This window comes from Podarcis liolepis (genome assembly GCF_965112155.1).
Source record: "Podarcis liolepis genome assembly, chromosome: 5".
In the NCBI taxonomy this organism is placed as follows: domain Eukaryota; kingdom Metazoa; phylum Chordata; class Lepidosauria; order Squamata; family Lacertidae; genus Podarcis; species Podarcis liolepis.
The window spans coordinates 66,232,926-66,253,421 of NC_139556.1; the positions used below are offsets into that span (position 1 = coordinate 66,232,926).

The following is a 20,496-nucleotide window of genomic DNA, read 5'->3' on the forward strand; positions in this document are numbered from 1 at the left end:
GTTTTAAAAAGATAAAAAATCATATATAAATACATATATAAATAAACATAGTTTCCCACAAAATACTTCAAATGCATTGTTTACCTCAGTGTATGAACTTCTAGACGTATCTTATCCTAGAAGAATGCCTCTGTGAGAAAATCTCCCTTACATTCTTTAAATCCCTTCACAGAACTCTACTTTTCCATGAAGCCTTTGGAATAGACCCTTTCAACTCAGCACCCAACCCTAACACATCCAAGCCAAGGGCTCTGCAACTGGAAATAATCACCCATTCTTCCCCAGGTTTATTTCAGCCCTAATTTCCGCCCCTTCTTTTGTTGTTTTTGTGGGATGACCAACAGTTTCACCAACCTCTCATTCTTTGCAAAGTGCTAAGTAAATAGATGGAATGCCACACATCATCATAATTAGTGCTTCTTTTGGTTGAAAAAGGGGGGTGCTTTATCAACTTGTATATTGATAAAAGTGTTGCAGGTGCCAGCACAAAATGGCTGCCATTGGCAGCAAAGGGGGGGGGACCTGTGCTCTGTATCAGTGAGTACTGACCCCAAGAAGATTTGATTATCATCTTTATTATGACATACCATCATTGTTCCTATGGGCCATTCTGTTCCAGAAGACTGATGGACTGCTGAGAGCAGACAAGCCATCCATGGAAGCAACAGCAAGACACTTTTTCTTAATAAAGAAAAAGAAAAGCCCTTGGCCATCTTGTCTTTATTAAAGGTAAGATTCTGCTCCTCCTTGCGGTCAGGTACCAAACGTTGTCTACTTTTGCCATCACACAGTTGTACTTTGTTTGCACAACAGAATTTGACAGCAATCACATCTCTGCTCAGCAGGTGTAACTCAATGATGGGATAATGATATTGGATAGGAAATATTTATTTATACATTTATATCCCATCCTTCCTCTAAGGAGCTCAAAGTGGTGGACATCGTTTTCTACTACTCCCCATTTTTATCCTCACAACAACCCTGTGAGTGAGGTTAGGCAGAGAGTGAGTGACTGGCCCACATCACCCATTGAGTTTCATGACTGCCATGGGGACCCTGGTCTTCTGGGTATTAGGCCAATGCTCTGAGCACACTATGACACACTAGCTGTTATCTCATGAATAAGAAGAATGTGATGAATATCCTTCACCTGTCAGGGAAGCAAGGGGGCAAGGGGGTTCTGATTTGCTGATGAAACAAAGCAAATAAGAGCAAATAAGAGAAAGGTAGGTTTCCCTTCCTGTTCTTGGCTGGGATTCTTTCTTTGCTGGCCAAAGATACTGGAAACTCATTGGTTTGTAAAAGGGAATCTAGTCTTTTACAGCTTTCACAGACTTGGGGGGGGGGGGAGCTTTGACAGATATGGCTTCCTAAGCACCAGTGAATGCTTTGAATATCTTTAATGCCCACAGTTAAAGATACCATGGAAGCATGCCATAATTAATAACAGTATCATATAAGCCATGCTTCGCCCAGCACCGCAGGAACCAGATTTCTCAATGCCCGAATAGGTCACTTCAGTGTTTCACCCACTGAATTAATGCTGAGCAATTATACCAAGCATTAAAAGATTCTCGCAGTGTTTGCAGCACATATTTAGAAAGCAGCTGTAACCTTTAGCCCAGTGGAGTACTTCTTTCTTTTCGGTATTGCACTCCAACAAAAAGATAAAGGGAAATGGAGAGAACATCTAAAGACATGAAGGTCAAGACTATAAAAATAATTGTATAAATTAAATGTTTCCCATGAGAGTTTGAATGTTTCCCATGAGTGACGTTTTCATGACATTTTGAAACAGTCCGAGGGTTGCTGCAAATGAGTGATACAATGGAAATATAATAAATGCCATTGTAGGACCATGATAACTGATTAATACAAAATGTAAGAGGCAATTTTTATTCTTGAGAAATTAGAGTGGCATTTGCCCACCAATCCATAAAGGAAAAATGACCGATTCTGAGGTAAAGGCCACCTCAGATACCGTTTCAGCTGGATTTCTCCCTAAGTTCCACCAGCTGCCTTGCAAGAAGCATCTTGGTAGAGAGGGGAACCTGGGTGAAGACTACCTCAGCTGGACGTCTCCCCTACAGTGCCATCTACCTCAACTTATGGAGAGGATTCCAGGAAAGAGAGAGTGTGAGGGGCAAAAACCACCTCAGGAGCTGCTCCAGCTGGACTTTATCATTTATATCAAAGGGCTATGTACCACCACTTGCCCTATGGTGAGGACTGCAGGAGAGAGGGAGGCAATAAACACTTCAGAGCCTGATCCAGCTCTGGACTTTCCAGCTGGACTTTCCCCTATGCACCACAGAGCCATTCTACCAGCCAGGGGTTGGCAGGGATCCTGATCGGCTTTTTACATGCTGATGTTGCTGATTGTGTTTTTTTAAACTATAATTTCATGCTACTTGCAAACTATCATAGAAGGATTTGCATCTTAAAAAGTAGGATATAAATAATTGCAATAAGTAAATATTTTCGATGATCAAACAACCTGCCAGAAGTTGTCTCATGTTGATTAGAGTTAGAGTAGTAGCTCAAGCTCCACAAATCTGGGAAATTAGAAGCTGAGACTGTTAGCTTAATATATATGCCCCATGATCAGTAATGACATTGTACAAGGGCACAAATTGTACTAACGTACAACTCTCTCTCTACTTCTCAATGCACCCACATTTTTCCTTTGTCTGTCAGGCCAATTTCCAGATGGGGAGAATTATGGACGAGATTCAGCTAACTGGTCCCACTAGCAGAAGCCTGTTCAAGGGCTTCCAGTAATGCAATGGGGCTTCCTCCCTCTTGTTCCACTAAATTGGCTCTGGGAGTGGGGGGCTTAGAGAACCCCCCAGAACAGCACACAGGGGAAGAAGAGGGGAGATCATCCAGCTTTTATAAACAAAGCATTTATGTTGAATTCCTCCCTGGGTGTCTGGGAAAAGCAAATATGATCCATGTTGTCTTGGTACTGTGTTGTCTTATGAAACACCTGTGCCCTACAGTATCACTGGTGAATCCTGTGAGTTGATCTACACTTTCATTGGTAGCTGGCAGGATGGGTAAAAAGTGGGATGACCCTCTTTTAGCCAACCTGATTGCCATGAACTGGCAGGGCAATAGGGAAGAGGGAGATGATCCCAGCAAGACACATTTGGAGACATCGTCAAGTAGATTGTGTAAGCCACATTCCAACTTATTAGCAACAGGTAACTTTTTAAATAAATTGTAGAATTATAATCGTAGACACCCCCCACTTTCTGCTACTTAACTAAAGGGGAACTCCCATATCCCTTTAATGTGACCACAGAGTTCAGTTTTCATGCCACATATAGTTCCTCTGATTCCTTCCAACAAAGTAAATGTTTCAGGATTGAAGTTTGTGTGTTTGCCATGGACATCCCCTGATAAAATTAAGATGAAAGGTGGGGGAGAAAATTAAAGGCAGCTATCTAAATCTGCTTCAATGGGGTCTAAACGCAAAGATAAAAATCCAATTGTCTGATTCCTTTTAATGAAAACTACAGCTTGTGAACTGAGAAGCCTTGAAATGGCTCCCCACAGAGGTAGTTATGAGCCAAGAATAACTAACTTACCACAGGAACTCATTTTCTCTCATTAGCTCTAAATTTGATTCAGCATTAACACAGAAGTAAACTGACCCCAAATTATTATCTCATTAATAGGAAGAAAACTTTGTTTTGAATCAGTTTGGGTATACTGTGGTCACATGTAAAACGAAACCATGGTTTGGCATTCCCTCAACAAGATCTGAGCTTCCTCCTGTTCCCTCAGCCCCTCATATATTCTGGGTGAGGGTCAACCTCAGAGGCGAGGGGCATGTGGACTGAATAATAGAAGCTGTTAACCAAAGATGTGCACTGTTTCTTTCAATCTCAGTTTCTTTGGGAAATGAGTGCATTAACACTTCAAATACTGGAATGTAAGGAGAAACCTTCTGTTCATTCTGGGTAGGGTTCACTCAAAAGTAGGGAAGGACTGAACAATTCTATCCCATTTCACTCACACTAGTGATCAACTTTTTTATTTATTAAATTTATTGGTTACTTTTTTGCCGTAGTGAGTCAAAGTGACTTAGAATATTTTGAGCATATGTGGTGGGGATGTAACTATGTACACAAGTTCCAGAAGAAGGCTGTAATGGATATTGTTATTGTTGTTGGCAAACAGGTCATGTTGGGCACTAAGTTATGTCTCTTACCCATTTTATCTTTTTTTTTAAACATATTTATGTTCTCCTTTATTATTCAGCCTGAGCCTTTGAGATCAGAAATGAAGCCTCAATCCTATACCCACTTACCTGGGAGTAAGCCCCATTCCACACTAAAGACACCATTTCAAAAAGACATGTTATTTATTCCATACTCAAAGATGTTCAGTTTTGCATAAGGGGTGAACCAGTGAATGTGTCTGCAATAATTCTATGACTCCTAGCTTTACCTCTGGAAATTATCCCATAAGGAAGGCTGAATGATTCCTTTTAACTGGCTTCTTATCCTTCACATCTCATCTGAGAGCTAATCAAGAAAACAGATTCACAGCCAAGGGGCCCCTGATATAGGGGACTCTCCCTATCTTTGTGTTATTTATAACACATTTTTTGTGTGAAAACAAGACAGGCTTTCATTTAAAATAAAGAAGAATCTCTTTGACTAAGTGCCAATTCATCAATGCATTAGAAACAGAACATTAATCTGCTCCTCCCGTCTCTGCCATAATTGTAACATTTTCCTTTTAATGAGGTGGAGCAGGCGAATGGGAAGGTAATTGTGCCAATACTGATGGAAGGTTTCTTTTATAATTTTCAGACTAATGATGACATGCAAGTCGTATTGTTTCTTTGCAACAAGGGGGCCTTTCTCCACAAAGAGATGGATTAGCAGCACAGGAGAGGCACAGAGCCTACCCAGAAAATGGTACTCCCCTTTCGGACCGGCACGCTTCTTTCTTGCACTCATGGCCAGATAATGAGGACTCATCTATTAGCAATATGAATGGGCTGGGCTTGCAGGCCAGATGAATGGAAAGGCAATGGGTTGGAGAAAGACGCAGAGGAAAAACTAGATTGATGCAAGCTGGCCAGCCTCAGTCTGCCATCCATATGCCACCCAATGGAATGGCTTTGAAGCTAATGGACAAACCTGTCTTGTCCCTCTTCTACAGAAGGCCTTGGAGATGGAAAAGGAGGTTTGCTGCAGCTGATTAAAGATGATGTTCTGTTTGCCATTATACTGACAATTTCAGAGGCATTGCACAGCTATACTGAAGAATATTTCCCATCTGCTGCTGTTCCTGGGCAAGGGCAAAATAGAAATGGGATAGCAGCTCAGGGCTGTGGCTTTTGGGACTTTTTCTGCTGGGGTTCAGATATTGCAATTTAAAATGCGTGTGTATCATATTGAGTATGAAGGGGTGTGTGTTGGTGCTGCTGCTGCTGCTGCTGCTTTCTCTTTGAAACAAAGCCAAGGAGGGAGTCTGATCTGATCAAGGTTAATATTTGCATTTAAGGGGACAAGCTGTGGGAAATGCAGGGATAGTGGCCCCCAGATTTGCCAGCTCTGCATAGCCTCTTTGATGGGTGCCCCACTTTCCACAGTGGCTGTCCATGGAGGACTAGGTGATGATGTTGTGTTTACATGGCCTTTCTAGCCTCCCAAAGGAATGCAGAGTAAAACAGTAAACCTGAAATTCATACACAGACACTTATGTTCAGGAGTTTCTCACCACTAAGGAGGATGGGCAAGGATGGGCAGGAGGTAGTTTAGGATCTACTGATAGGTCCTGGGATGATTCTTAGTAGATCAGCAAGGATCTTGGACTACTGATAGTTTAACAATAACAACAAGTTGGGCTTTTGAGTATTTCCTGTTGAATGCCCAAGAGAACACATCAAGGCTTTTTCAAGCATTCAGCAGGAATGCTCAAAAGGCTTGGCTGAAGTGTGGCTTTCCCCCTTCCCTGCTACTCCCCTTCTCATGCTCCCCCTCCCAAAAGACCTTACTTTGGAAAAGGAGGCAGAAAAGGGCTCCATCTCATGTCTGCATAGGTGAGCTACCTGTTCTTCCACCTTTCTCCTTCTCCAAAATAGATTTTTGGAAACTTGGCAGTATTAGGGTGGACCAATCTGTCCATTTTGGTTCCTCTCAATTTCTCATGTTTTCAGTCTTATGTTCATTTATTTGCATTTCTACAGCAGTTGGTGAGTTTTCGTTTGAAAAATTTCCTCTTGAAAATTCATCGGCACTTTAATGAAGATTTCTACTTAAATAAATGTTATTCTGTGCAATTTCCCATTTCCCCAAAGAAATTTTCCACAATATTATACATTTTTGTGTGTTATTTTCACTAACACATTCATTTTTACGCACACTTTGCCCTACTATATGCAGTTTTGTTCACATGACTGAGTTTGAACTCATGCTGCTTTGAAAAGTGTGGATTACAGAGGAACTGAATTCCCCCCTGTCTCAACTCAGAAGTAAACCCCACTGAGTTCAAAAACACTTACTCCCAGGTCAGTTTTCATGGGATTGCAGCTTTGGTATATTAGATAATTTCTGATGACACCAGTGTTATTCAAGAAACACAGGGGTCTACGTTACTCAATGGCCACGGAAGGGATTGTTTCAGACAGCAAGGAGTCTGTAATAATTTACAGTAGAAGGAGCTAATCTGGACATTTGTGGGTCCCTTCCAACTCTACAATTTGAACATTCTATGAATTTAGAGGCAAAGAAAAATGCCAGTTAACTAAAAGACCAAGCTTAGTATTCAGTCATTGGGGAAAAAACATTGTAATCGTAGGAATATCAAACAATGCAAATATTGTGGGTCCCTTGCAAGGAAGCATGATGCAAACAGTGTTTCACATACAACGTGGTAACCAGTCCTTTTCACCCATAAAACGTAATGCCAATAAAGCTGCTAAAATCATAACACTGGAATATGCTCTGCCATTATTTTACCAAAAGTGTTATGAGAAATAATGTTGGACAATAAAGCAGCTAAATAGGAATCCCTTAAGCTTTTTAATGGCCCTTTTCAACAGCAGTTTGAGGAGGAGGGCTAAGCATTGCCGTGGGTGATTAATATCTTAAAATGTAGTCGCATAAGGGAGAGCAAAGCACGCATCTCAATATGTGGAACTGAAAGGGCTGTGAAATAAATTGCAAACAGCAATGCATTGGGGAATGAGAAGCAAAGACCACGTTGAAATGGATCAATAGAACATGCAGTCATTTGCAAAAATTAGCAGCAGATGGTAGTTGAAAATGTTTTCTAAGAATAAAAGGGAGAGAATGGATCCACAGGCAGAAGCAAACTAAACCCTGCACTTCAGAAGATAGGCAGTGGCGACAGGGAGTGGGGATATAAATTGTTATGCTGACTCACAGTAAGGCTGCATTCAGACCTGAGGTTTATTGGATTAGAAATTGGGAGAGAAGGGCGAGCCTTATGACCAAGAAAACGAATGTTCCTTTTTAAGACTGCAGTCCCTCTTGCATATGAAACTGTGGCTTTTTAATCAATGTATCATCATGTCGTGCTAAATTTTAAATGGTGGGAAAGAACAGTATGCTGGGACACCACTCCAAATTTCTGATCTGTCTATCTCAAGACAGACAATGGCAACACTGCCCAACAGATAAGGTGAGCAGGAATGGGGAATGTTACACAACAGAAGGCAGGCAATGCTAGATTTACACTTGCTCTTTCATTAGGAAGACACCTGAGATTTGACAGTCAAGCTATGATTATTCAGGGCCAGGAGGCAGAAGGAGCTGACTTTCAATTCAGGCTTCTTTCAAATCACCTATGTGATAACCATAACCAAAGAAAATCAACACAGAGTCATCAAAGAAAGAACCGGGGGGGGGGGAGTACAGACCCCTCAGTACAGAACACAGCTGGAAAAATCTACACTGGGTTTGGAGAATCGTGTATTGATCAAATATTGAAGCAAAAGAAATACACAGGGCAGTTATGCCAAATCACTGGATTCCACATGCAAATTTGCAGATTTGTTTATAAAGCAAACCCTCAAATCAGCCCTACCAGGATCTATTTGCCTAGGGTCAAGTAACCACTATTTGACCATGAGAGTGAAATGCCTTTACTCCCCTTGCCACCAATAACATCAGAGCAAAGAATTGAATTAACGTAGATTTTCTGCCTAGAATGGTACATTTTCATGACAGTTATACAAGGCTGTTTAAAATGTTCAGCAAGGACTAAAATGTAATTTAAGCATTATCATTCAAAGATCCATGTAGATAGGAGACCAGAGTATTTACATATAACTGGAAAGGCAAATAGTACTCAGAGAAAAGACTCCGTCTTTGGATGCCACGCTCCTTGATTTGTTTTACCTTTAGCTTTTAAAAAAATAAAAAATGCTGCACCACCTTCCTATGAGGATTGGCCCACAAATAAATAAGTCCCCAGAGGAAGAGAATGATCCTGTTCCAACAAGATTCGCAGGGAGGCACCACATATGACACCAGCCCTTGCTGGAGGAGGCTGCAAGTTCAGGAGAACCGACACACCTAGAGTGGTGAGAAACTCCAGCTCCAGATAAAGATGGTGCAACCTCTCTAGATTCACAGGATAACTTCAGAAGCAGGGAGCCCTTTCTAAATACATGTAAACTCCCTGCATGATTGGTAGCCTTGTCTTCCAGTGTTCTAAATCATATAGAGGAGTATAGATATAAAATTGGGCTTCCTGCTTCAGAGGTTATCCCACAAGATAGGAAGAGCTGGGTGGAACCACATGACCTCAGGGGCCAGGCTATAAAAGTGCCCCTGCCCAGTCCCTATGCTGTTTCTTTGCATGAGAAATGCATGAAGAGGGGTTGAACGTTCGACACTTCTCTGCTGTCCATTGCAAAGGGAAGGCAACTTCTTTCATAGTTAGCTGATGATCCCTGGTTTTATTTTATTTTTCTGTGGTTTCATGCATATGTTGCTGTAAACTGCTTTTATCATGCATATGTTGCTGTAAACTGCTTTTATACTTTTCGTGAGCTTGCAGTCTGCAATGATCTTTTTGAAATAAAAAATAAGGGAAAGGTAAATTCAAAATGTGGGAAGCTGAGATGAAAGTAAGCTGCCAACTTAGAAGCCTGGGCACCTGGTTGGACCTTCACTTTTGTCAGTGCTGGAAGGTGGATGGTAGTGGTTGTGAAGTTTGCTCCCTGTGTTTTCTGCCTGGATTTCTCTCCCAATGTACCTTTAAAATCATTTCTTAGATGATCCTCACCGCTTTTGCTTTGATTGCTGCACTCTTGCTCAGGAGCAGAATGGATGCTGAGTTTTAGCACCGAGGCAGCCACTAGCCTTCTCCTCCATTTCCAGCAACCTTACCTAGCAGTTGTGGGAGAAAATTCCCTTGGGGGGGGGGTTCAATGCAGAGGCTTAAAGCAGAATCCCAATTTGACTTTCATTCAGTAATGCATTACAATGCAGAGTCCAAAAAAATCTGTGAGAGCACATCCATTAACACACACCCTCTATAAGATAAATATGCATACTCCATCTTCGCCTTTCTCCAACCATCTTCTGCTACCCTATTGCTCCACCATCTCTCATCCAGCCACAGCCCTTGAAAACACTTACTCAGCTCAAATTTTTTTTGCTCTAAATGCAGAGCCTTCCTTGCCTCTGATCTGGAACTGTTTTTTTTCTCTAGCACTCAGTTAGGTTCCCTCATAACTGGTTCTTACCGGTTTTATGGCCAGGTCATCCCCTTGGCCTTACTCATAATGGATTTTGCAAAATTTCTATCTCACACTAGATAGGTGCTGCAGTGGGCTGGGAGTCAAGTAGTCGCTTAGCTCTGTTCACAGGCAGTGACCATCACATTTTGTCTCCCGTGGCACTGTTAATGCAATGTCTGGAGAGTCACAGCTTCCTCTTCCCTGTTCTCTGTTCTGGACAAGTTGCTCTCCTGCCTCCAACAATCTTTTTTTTACTTTTTACTGTGTCTTGGTCATTAAAATACTGCAGCATCCTTACATTTCATCAAGTATTAAATCAAAGGCTGGATGGCGCGTGTGCCTATGGAGCAATATGATTTAAGTAACACTTCACCTCACTACAAATCATTTACTGAATATAGAAACTGGCAGAAAGCAATGAGCAGATCATGGATATATAAGATTACAATTGCTATTATAAAGCAAAAGTAGTGGCTTTTTTCTCTCTTTCTCATGTGTGATACAAACAACAAAATAAACCATATAACCATCTGGGTCATTATTGATTTCAGGAAGCAAAAGATAGCCCACAAGCACAAGAATACATGAAACTTCTAAAACCTCATTGAGGCAACAATTTAAAGGATTTCAAAGTCTGTTTTTTATAAGCCTTTGGGGACTCAAATGTAGTATATTGATTAAACTTCAGGAACAGTTAAAGGCTGCTTCAGCATGTCTAATTAATACAGTGATGCCCTGATGCCCCTACTTGTTGTTTTACCAAGGTTTATTCTGTCAAATCAATTAATATTCATAGCCCCAAAGAAGGCATCCCCTGTTTATCATCTGATAAATCAATCGATGTATTGATCCATTTGAAATAATTAACTGTCTTGTCCTCCGGGGACTGCCTCCTGCATTCCCAAAGTGTCTAAAGGAGTTGCACATTAAAATGGAAAACATTGATGCAACTCTGGGGAAATCACACACAATACTTGTTGAGTCAACAATAGAAACAAGTGAGCTTCTAATAACTGCAAGCTTTCAACATAGTCAGCCTCTTAAATGATATTCAACAGATTGTCGAAATAATGTCTCTCTTGCAAGAACTGATCTATCCTGGTAACGATTGCTGTCATGAGATCTCTTCTCTTTGGTGTTTATGGATCTTTTGAAAATTCATCTCCTCCTAGCATAGCACAATCAAATCTGAGCAGATGTGCAGTGGAGTTAAGGGGAATGGAACCTATGGCAGCTGTTGCAGAAGGCTTAGAACACAGAGGCAGAACCTGTGACCTCCAGATGTTGCTGGCTTTAGGGATGGAGGATACCTTTGTCTTCTTCACCTTTCTAGGCAAACTGAATTAATTTGCACACAAACACCCGGGCAAATACATGGCTCATAGCATCATTATCCTTCAGATTTTTCACTGCTCCAAATTTTCTAGTACACACCATTCTTGGCTATTGGGGAGTGGGGGGAAACATACCTAAATGCAATTGCAAATGTGTATTTGAGGATAAAATACATTTATAAATGCACATGGATAAAATATGTATTTAAATACGTATTTAGGGATAAAATATGTACGCCTAGGTTTGTATATGTCAACCTGAACCTTAACAACAGGGTCCCTCAAAATAATTGGAGAGTCATAAAAGGGCCACTCTACCCAAGTATCTAAAAGCCAGAAAGAGGAACTGGAGGAGGAGGAGGAGGGGGAGGAGGGGGAGGAGGAGTTGGAGGAGGAAAAGGAGAGGCGGAGGACCTCCCATAGATACATTTATGTATCCTTCCATGCACTTCCATCCCACACTGTACTTACATGAATTTTCATGGTGGTTTAAAAGATAACAAGGAAGGAAAAACACACACCCAGTTTGTGTTTGATTTGTATTTTAACAGCCTTGTCCAAAAAGGTATTGAACCTCCATAATACAGAGTCCCCTTTCAAGAGCAACACCAAGTTGGTAAATATTGAATGGAACAAATAGATCATGTCCCACAGCATTATCTGTATGAATGAAGTAGTTCCCCAGTTATGTTGTAGTCATTGTTCTACATTAAAATGATTATGCAAAACACTACGGATAACAATATAAATAGCTTCTCCTTCTTTCTCTTGCCCGCTCTCTCCCCTATAAGGGAAATGCCAAAGCAAGAGAGTAACATCTCCAAAGATGAGGATCCACCTCTCTGCTTGCCACACCAGTCCCCAATCTGACCTGCTGTGGGCGCCCCTGTTGCAAATGGTACTGGGCACCTTCTGTTGGTGAGAAGGAAACTGACAGATTGGAGGGAAGCGATAGATGCACAAAATTATTATAAGGAATGATTGGGATGGGATGAAAAGAACAATCTGTGTCTTGCTCAGCAAAGAGATGCATGATAAGATCGTGAATATTTAAAACTTCTAAGACGTCCCGTGAAGAAGCGGAATTATTTATTGCTGCATGGCAAGTAAAAACTAATAGGAAGGCTTCCAATTAAGAACAGGAGAAAAACCACAGGGAACACTTCCTAACAGCAATATTATGGAGTAGCGTGGCGAGCTGCCATCTTACCATGTAGTGGAACAATCACACAAGTTTACTGCTCATCATGGGCCTGATGTTAATAATAGCAACAGTTAGAATTTATTTAATGTTTTCCCAAGAGCTAAAGGCACTTCATATACATAACAACACTGATAATTACAACAGGACTAAAATTGAGTGAATCACTTCTTAGAAAAATGTAGCAAAACACAAATATATGCCCTGTGGTATGTCTCATTTAATTTGATTGATATAAGTTCAAGAAGTCCTGCTAAGGTCTGTTACCCACTGCAGTGTTGCCATGTAGTTTGCACACAGATTATGAAAACCATATGGAAATGCTATCACTCTCTGATTTCACTCTGTTGTTTACCTGTATGTAGCACAGTGGTCATTTAAGCCTTCAGCATTAAGGGTGGGTGGAGGGAATTCAATTCAGTACACATTTAAAAGCAAGCCTACATAAACTGCACTTTCTGAAACAATATGTGAACTGAAACACAAGGCATCCTTTGAAATTTGCACCCCTCTTCATTTTGCAGTGCAGTTCACCAGGCAAATAATGTGTGCAAAATATACATACTAGGATAAACTGTGCGTCAAATGCATATAATAATGAAAATAAAATACAAAAATGAATTGTATTAGTGAAACCGAAACAGAGGATCCGAAATTGTTCCCTGCCCACCTAGATCCCAATGTGACATGCCACACAAAGGACTTCCATAAAGGTTTTTTGACGGCAGGCTAAATCGGACATGTGACGGAGCACCCTGGTTATAGCTTAGCCATGTTCATTGGTACCTCTGGATGCGAACGGGATCCATTCCGGAGCCCTGTTCACATCCTGAAGCGAACGCAACCTGCGTCCCTGCATCTGCATGTGTGCGGGTCATGATTCGCTGCTTCTGCACATGTGCGTGACGTCATTTTGAGCGTCTGCGCATGCGTGAGTGGCGAAACCTGGAAGTAACTGCTGGGTCGCCACGGAGCGCAACCCGAAAATATTCATCCCAAAGGATATTTAACCCGAGGTATGACTGTACACATTCAATCTCATCTGATCAACACGAGAGTCACCACAGACGGATACTAAGCCTAGGGTGTGCCTGCGTTTCCTGCCCCACAATGAAAATTTAAATCCAGAATTCTGAAAATGTCTTGTGGTGTGCAAAACCCCTCCCAGCTATTCCAAACATCTGAAAAAAATCAACTCCATGGCCTTCCCACTACTCTGATCCTGAAATATATAAGCATGACATGAATGGTCATAGCTTGATTAAGGCTAATTTGGAGTTTGGAGAGGGGATCTCCCCCATCTGGTACATAAACATGGAACGTCAGCGAGTGCGGGAGGGATGGTTTACAATATCCTCCTCCCCCAGCACTGATAATTTTGCAGAAGCCAATAGCCATTACTCCGGTGCCCTGGAAAGCTACTAAGCACCCCTCCTTCTCCTCCTCACAGTTCCCTGCATGCCCACCAATGCCTGTAATTACCTTTTTGCTTCTATCCCTCATTTACAATCACTGCAATTATATTTTCGTAAAACACGACAATCTACTTATTTATTTATTTGTAGAGAGGGAGGGAGGGAGATAGAAGAGCCAACGCGGCATCAAGAGTAAACAGCTTCTCTCCAGACAGCGGGGTGTCAAAGCCTTGCAGCGCCACAAAAGAAAAAAGGGATGCCTAGCTGCTAGTAAACAGGAGGGGTGGCCCAACACAACAAAACACAAAAGCCGCCTTAATTACTACTCCTGCTCAGCCTGCTAATTGGCTGAGGTAAACCAGCCTCCCTGCACAGCCTCTATGATCCGTCTAATCATTGTTGTGGATTCATAACAAGCTGGGCAGCCATCACCGCAGCCAGGGGGGGGGGGGTTCCTTCCTTGCCCCACTTTTCTCTCTAATCTTTAATCGTCGCAGCTGCAAAGGTCAAGCATATTCTTCATTAACTCCAGCCTGCACAGCTCAAGGCATCTTACAGTCATTTGGCATTTGGGAGGGGGCAGAGAGGAGAGCTAATAAAATGGGAATATAGTTGAGTCATGATTACCATCAAGGGGATGTTGCAACCGTTGGAGGGGGGGCACGGTGGTATTTTATCTCTGCCTCCTTTTCGTCCATATTGCTTGTTGCAGACAAGGCAGACTTGGTCTTGCAACAGCATAGGTAGAGCTCAAAACTGGTTCCTTGTCAGCCAGTTTCCTTTAAGCCCATAATCCTGTACCTGCTCACTTGTGAGTAATCCCCATTGAATTGAATGTAACTTCCTTTTGACAAGACGTGTAGGATTTCATGGTACATAAATGTAAATGGGTGTGATTTACACAGGAAGCTATTTTATCCTGATTCATTACCCTGATGCTAAGGATCCCATTGGTCCATCTAGCACAGGACTGAAATCTGTGGATTCCCAGAGGGGTTTTACAACAAGCACCATAACCCTTTCTCCATAAGCTCTATTATAGGTGGAAATATGGGAAGGATGTTGCTTTCTCACATTCTACCATCCCACTTCTCACTCAGATATTATAACTGCATCCCTGCTCCCCGAGACAAGGGGCAAGATGATGCCTCTTCATATTCCATGCTCAAAAGCCAACCAGGCTGGCAGATGAAACTTACTTTGACATTGGCTTCCACAGTACCTGAAGACAGCAAGCTAACATTGGGAGTGTAGGGCTGCATGGCATGCACAGTTCTGTTCACTCACTATCAGCTGCCTGATGCAGCTGCCTCAGTCTGCCTATTGGTAGGACCGGCCTTGAACTCAGCACACTCCCTAACCTGCCTTTTTCTTCCCACTTCCTCAAGATGAACTTTTATCAATATAGCACTGCATTAGCCATGCTATAAATTGATGTACAGTGGTACCTCGGGTTACAGACGCTTCAGGGTACAGACTCCGCTAACCCAGAAATAGTACCTTGGGTTAAGAACTTTGTTTCAGGATGAGAACAGAAATTGTGTGGTGGCGGTGCAGCAGCACTGGGAGGCCCCATTAGCTAAAGTGGTACCTCAGGTTAAGAACAGTTTCAGGTTAAGAATGGACCTCCAGAACGAATTAAGTTCTTAATCCGAGGTACCACTGTACTGTAAATGGTAGGATGTTTTTTGTTCTTATACAGCATTCACGACCAAACAAGAATAATCTGTTGGATGAAACAGGTCCTTGCAGGACCTGCAGCAGGAATGCAACAACAGGTAGTTGCACCAACAACTAGACCCAGCACAGCTGCCCCATTCCAAATATTTGATGAATCCCAGAACTCAGCAGTAAGGCCCCCTCCATTTCCAGATCCCTTAATAAGTGATCTGGGCCATGTTGGAGAAGCTAGGCACAATATCTGTGGTGGACCTGGGTGTTTTTTTTAACTCCTTCAAGAGAATTTGTGAAGTAATATTCATACTGGACAGAACCACTAAATTCAACCCCTAAGCCACTATTATTGACATTGGGATCAAGAAGACCACAGGCACTGGGCATTCCCAGTTCAGTTACTGTGATTTTGGAAGATATAGACAACAAATGGACACACCTTCACAGAATGGACTCTTCTTTAGATAGTTCCATTATCCTTCAGTTACAAATGCTGATATATAGTCACCAGTACTTACTCAGGCTGGGTACATATCAAACTGCTATCTAGGTCTCCTGACAGCAGCTCAGCAGTCAGGGATACCCATTGCATCTATTCTGATGAACTCATATGTAACAAGCAAAATCTCACCACAATATAGGTCAGATCATTAAACACCAGCTCTTAGAATTATTTATGAGATGTTATAACTATGCAAATTATGGCTCTTGAAGTGCTTTCGTAAGTATTTATGAGTAACCAAGGGCTAGTAGATCATTGTGAGATGCCAGCAGAGGTTGTACATTTGATTTTCATTTTCATTTTTAGAGGTCTCCTCTTTTTTATATTCCGGCTTTTCATCTTTGGGTGGGCTTAAATTCTTTTTTCTTTCTGTCTGCAGGTTAAATGCCAGACTTCATCGAGTTGCTGCAAAAGTGAACTGTGGACTCAATCAGAAGAGCTGTCTAAGAAGATACAGAAGAAGATTCAAAGCCAGTTTGATGATAAAATCTTGATCTTCCCAGCATGTTCTTTTGTGGCAACTTCTGCCCACATTGTTAATGTGCATTACATGATTGTTTGACATCCAGTAAATATCCAGCCCCCCTGCACAACACACACTAAGGGGCAGCTCCAGACATTTCACTGCCTGTGAAAGAATCACTGAAAAGAACCATGAGGCCGTCTATTCCAACATCCAGTCACCCATTGGTCCCCAGTGGTTAACTTACACACACCACAGGGCTCCACATGCAGATAACAGACGTGTCACATTACAGCTGCAGCCCTATTGGTTAAGATACTGACCATCCTAGCTGGCCACCTATTTTCTTAAGCGGGTTTCAAATTAATGGCTCGATGTAGTTAGCTGATGTGTTTTCAGTGGGAGCTAATGGCTAGGGAATAGTTGGGGATCATTCTAGAAGGTAAAAGAAGCTATGATGAGGTAGATCTTGTGTGTGTGCATGTGTGTGCGTGCATGTATGTGTATAAAGAAAAAGGTGCAGTGTTGGTTGTCGTTTTTTTTTAAAAAAAGACAGAGTAAGCTGAATGTGGAAAGGATCTTGGGGCTCCTTTCTCTAGAAGTCTGCTGTGGAACAGCAGATTGATTGTCTGCTAGGAGTATATATTCAGTTCACTTCCACTAGGGATTGACATATCTGCCAATTTCAGTTTCCCTCAGTTTCTCATTTTTCCAGTCTTATGTTCAGTTCTCCACATTTCCACACCACTTTGTGATTTCTTTATTTCTTTAAAGAGCATTTTAGTGTGAATTCCTCCTAATATGCACATTCCGTATGCAGTTTCCCCTGTAAATATACACATTTTTACAGAGCCGTCTTCCCCGATCCATCTCTTTTTATATTATTTTCACAATATTTCTATTTTATGCACAATTTAGCTTAGCGTGTGCATTTCTGTGCATGTTCTGCTTGCTGGGGAGCTACAAAACCTGGAGAAGGGTGAATTTCACAGGATGGCTGTGTTTCGAATGGCACGTTGCAGGCATGGGGAACCTCATGCACAGGTTCCAAGTTGACCCACAAGCTATTTAACCAAAACCATGCTCAGCATGTCTGACCTTTGTGACTTTTAGTGTGGGGGCAGGAAGAGATGTGGCTGGATCAGCTGTGTGACTTAGTTCCCCCTTGGGGAATCCAATTGCACAGCTGATTCCTGCAGCAAGCAGGGTTGAATCACCACCTGTTACCTGATGGGTGGGGAGTTAAACTCCTGAGGCACTTGATCTTGCAGCCAGTCCCTGCAGAAATCAGCTTTGCTGAGCATCGGGGCTGGCAAAGCCCCTTCCTCTACAATTCCAAAGTGCCTTACAACCAGCTGACTGTTGAGATATGCTGCACAAGGGACTTTGGCAGGTGGGCTGGACAACCCCCTGTCACTCACCTGATGTCCCAAAATGTCTGGTGACTGAGAGGTGGTTGTCTCACACACCTGTCGAAGTTGGCCCATGGAGGTAGGGTCAGATGGCAATCAGGTCTGCTGGACCAGAAAGGTTCCCCACTCCGGGCAGAATGTATCAGAAAAGAAGGTTCCCCTTTAAGCGTGAACCAAATCAAATTCCTTCTCTATCTAGGGTTGACACATTTTGAAGAGCAAAAAAGAGGACACATTTGTCAACTTCTACTTTAACTATGGGGCACAGGTGGCGCTGTGGGTTAAACCACAGAGCCTAGGGCTTGCTGATCAGAAGGTCGGCAGTTTGAATCCCTGCGATGGGGTGAGCTCCCTTTGCTCGGTCACTGCTCCTGCCAACCTAGCAGTTCGAAAGCATGTCAAACGTGCAAGCAGATAAATAGGTACCGCTCTGGTGGGAAGGTAAACGTCATTCCCGTGCGCTGCTCTGGTTTGCCAGAAGTGGCTTAGTCATGCTGGCCACATGACCCAGAAGCTGTACGCCGGCGCCCTCAGCCAGTAAAGCAAGATGAGCATCGCAACCCTAGAGTCGTTCATGACTGGACCTAACGGTCAGGGGTCCCTTTACCTTTTTTACTTTTAACTATGGATGATGACTCCTCATGAAAGAGAGGATGTGTCCTGGAAAAAGAGGACATGTGGCAAGACTACAAAATGCCAGAAGCCTCCAGTGTACTCATCTCCGAATGAAGCTGAACTTCCAGTTCTGCCCCTGGAACTCCTCACAGCTTGGTGAAATGGGGAGCATGCAGCCCTTATGCACACTTGATAGGCTTCACTTTAACTCGGTGGGACTGAGCTTATGTAGAATCAAGCTGTAAAGTTTCAATTTTATGTGCACATACTTTAGAGCATATGTGTAGGGCTTGCTTCGGAGTCAACATCCCTAGGACTGACAGCAGGAGTTGTTTGACAGTGGAACAAACTCCCTTGAGATTTTAGTCTCTCCTTCCGTGGAGTTTATAAACAGAGGTTGGATGGCCATCTGTCATGGATGCTTTAGCTGAGATTCCTGCATTGCAGGGGTCTATAGAAGATGACCCTTGGGGTCCCTTCAAACTCCATAATACAGTGGTAGCTCGGGTTACAGATGCTTCAGGTTACAGACTCCACCAACCCCAAAATAGTACCTCAGGTTAAGAACTTTGCTTCAGGATGAGAAAAGAAATTGTGCGGTGGTGGGGCAGCAACAGTGGGAGGCCCCATTAGCTAAAGTGGTACCTCAGGGTAAGAACAGTTTCAAGGTAAGAACGGACCTCTGGAACGACTTAAGTTCTTAACCCAAGGTACCACTTCACTATGATTCTATGCTCCATTCAGCATCCACAGAGCAATGGCTCCTCTGAGATTAAGGTATGTTGCACATTTAATGGAGAAAGGGGGGGGGGTCTTTTTTCAAAAGGTACTGAGACAGATTTTTTCACTTCTTCACCTAATCCTTACTTTCATTCCCTTCCTTCCTTGCCAGAGTCTGCAGATGTCTTTAAACTTTAGCATCAGAAGTACGGTAACCACTTTCAAGCAAGAATAAAACAAACAAGGTCATTGGAAAAGATGAAGAATAATGAGGTTCTTTTGCTAGGAATCCTTGTTCTTCATTTTGGCTCTCCACCCCCCCCTTCCCCTCCTCGCCTTCCTCTTTCATCTCACTCCGGAAAAAGAAAAAATAAATCTTTACTAATCCCTTTGGAGCCCTCACTCCTCCTCTGCTTGTGATGTGAGAGGATGCCAAAACTAAAAAAGAACTCCGTCAAATCGCAGGAGGAGAACAGCTCCTCCCCCTCCCACCTCAGGCCTTCTTCCGGGGTTTGAGTTGGGGGGCTGCGTGGGCACACCGTGTCCCTTGCTGCCTCGTGGCGGGACCACAGCCGTGTAAGTAGGTCACATTTACACACAGCTCGGACTCTGCAGAGATTTCTCTTTCCGCTTTAATTTCTTTTCCTTTCAGTCTCAGGGATTTGGGAATTGATGAAAGTCTCAGAGCAGGATTTTAAATAGTTGATTAAACAGCAATCAGCAGAGAGCTCGCTGCGGAGCAACCCTCGGAGAATCGGGGGTGGCTTTTTGCAGCCTTTCTTTTGCCTTCCTTCTCAGCTCAGAGGGACACTTCACAGGTTACTCAGTGGCAAACGCGGGTTTGCTTCTGGGTGTACACATGGCAGAGAACCCAGACGTCTCTGCACATGTAACACATGCTGGGATGGAGGAGAAATTGCATTTTGTTCATATCTTAATAAGAAGCTACCTAATCTGCACTTTCTGAAACAATGTGCAATCCGAAACACAGCTCTCCTTTGAAATTAGCACTTCTCTGAATTTTGCAGTTTTCTACCCCAAAATCACGTTTTAGAGGGAAATATGCAGAAAAATAAAAGCTACTAGAGAAAATAACATGCAAAAATGCATTATAGTTGGGGGAAATGCTTGCCAAAAATTACGTAGCCAAAAATGCAGTCGAAGCTGGATTTATTAGGAGAAAATCACACTAAAATGCTGCTCAGTTTACATGAGAAGTTTATTTATTTATTCTTATTATTTGGTGGGGAAGGAATTCATGAATTCCTACAGAAATGTGGAGAACTGAATGGAAGATTGGAGAAATGAGAAACTTACAGAAACAAAACTAACTGATCTGTCCATCCCTACATACATGCAATCAGAAGAAACACACATTTCCCATGGGCATCTGTTGCAATTTGACAGGTATTTGTAAAATAATT

At 42.5% G+C, this 20,496-nt stretch overlaps 1 long non-coding RNA gene across 2 annotated transcripts; it reads left to right on the forward strand.

The window, feature by feature from the left end:
* Window positions 1–626: 626 nt before the first annotated feature.
* LOC310708378 lies at window positions 627–16,363 on the forward strand. Of its 2 annotated transcripts, none has more exons than XR_014526973.1 (3): window positions 627–729; window positions 3,003–3,206; window positions 16,242–16,363. It is a non-coding gene; the product is annotated as an uncharacterized lncRNA (long non-coding RNA). The 2 variants fall into 2 exon arrangements; XR_014526974.1 differs by lacking the exon at window positions 16,242–16,363 and adding an exon at window positions 4,827–5,249 and having other exon boundaries at window positions 628–729.
* Window positions 16,364–20,496: the final 4,133 nt, after the last annotated feature.